The sequence below is a fragment of the Panthera pardus genome, unplaced genomic scaffold, assembly GCF_024362965.1.
Source record: "Panthera pardus isolate Hobbes unplaced genomic scaffold, ASM2436296v1 HiC_scaffold_8, whole genome shotgun sequence".
NCBI lineage: Eukaryota > Metazoa > Chordata > Mammalia > Carnivora > Felidae > Panthera > Panthera pardus.
In genome coordinates, this window is record NW_026527013.1 from 42,718,688 (window position 1) to 42,720,131 (window position 1,444).

General features: G+C 44.9%; 1 pseudogene; it reads left to right on the forward strand.

Annotated features, from left to right (window-relative positions):
* Positions 1–755: 755 nt before the first annotated feature.
* On the forward strand, positions 756–1,213 carry LOC109254520 (retinal rod rhodopsin-sensitive cGMP 3',5'-cyclic phosphodiesterase subunit delta-like; annotated as a pseudogene).
* Positions 1,214–1,444: the final 231 nt, after the last annotated feature.

A 1,444-nucleotide genomic window follows, 5' to 3' on the forward strand; every position in this document is an offset into this window, starting at 1 on the left:
GCTAATACATAACTGGATAGGTATTGGATGAAGCAGGAAGTGACCTTCATAAAATGAAGAAGATGGTTAGGAAAGAAGTCATGCGTGCAGAACAGCAATGGAACTAACATTAATGGACCAAATGTCATGTTAGTAAATAGAAAATGTGGCTAGAAAGAGTGCAATACAATTCAGTTAATTCTTTAAAGTTAGCAAATGCTAGGGGCGTCTGGGTGGCTCAGTCTGTCAAGTCTCTGACTCTTAGTTTTGGCTCAGATCATGATCTCATGATTCATGAGTTCAAGCCCCACATTGGGCTCTGTGCTGAATCCCTGCTTGGGATTCTTTCTCTCTCCCTCTCTCTCTCTGCCCCACCCTGCCTCTCTGTCTCTGTCTCTCTCTCTCTCAAAATAAATAAATAAACTTTAAAAAATTAAAAAAAATAAAGTCACAGAATTCTAATGGAATGATCATTTAGAACAAATTCAAGTACAGGGTGTATGCATTATCCTTGGGTTCAGAAAACATGTAGTCAATCAAGAGGGGATTTGTTACAACCATATCATATGACATTACCATGTCTGTAATGCTAAATTGTTGAAGGAGAAGCGATCTGGAGCAGGAGCTGAGGGAAAGGAGAAGCTGGTCTGGGTGTGGCCACTGCTGCTGGTCACCCAAAGTCTCCAGGCCCGGCTAAGTTTCTGTCCTGTTGCTGGCACACCGCCTGTGAGACTCTGCCGGGCCAGCGTGGGAGAGCTATGGGCAGCCGCTGGATCATGTCAGCCAAGGACAGGTGGGCCAGGGAGATCCTGAGGGGCTACTAGATTGGATATACTTCTGGGATGCTGAGACATGGAAAACACCCTGGCCAGGAACGGAAGACCTGTCAGTCCCTGAAGTGGAGAATGAAGCCCCTGTTCTCAAGAAAACCCTCAAGCTCAAGGCAGTGTGTCCAGAAGTGACATTGTCTTCAGCAGAGCAAATGGAAAAATTCTTCCTGGAACAAAAAGTTTACTTCAAAGGAAAATGCCTAGAAAAACGGATCTTCAAGTTTGGCTTTGTGGTCCCTAACTCCACAAAGACCTGGCAGTCCCAGATAATGCCCACCAGTGCGCTAAATGGCAGTGTTTTCAGAGAGAGAACGTTTTTTGACAAGAGTCTTCTTGTAAGCACTTCCAGAGTGAGGGGTTTGAGAGTAGAAAGTGCATGCATTTCAAGAATTTGTTATTTTTGAAGGGAAAAGAGGAAATTTGACTTTTTTCCTCCATGCATTTGATTTTTAATACTTCCACCCCTGATTTCCTCTACAACAAAACCCACCTTCAGCCACCCGGGAACCAGTTCTATATAGGTAATCAGATGGCTTTTTCCTTCCAAACTGTCATCTCCCACTGACCAGCCTAAATTCCGAACCCCAGACCAGGGCAGAGGGCAAGCTTGACCTCTTCCCAGAGTGACCCAGGGA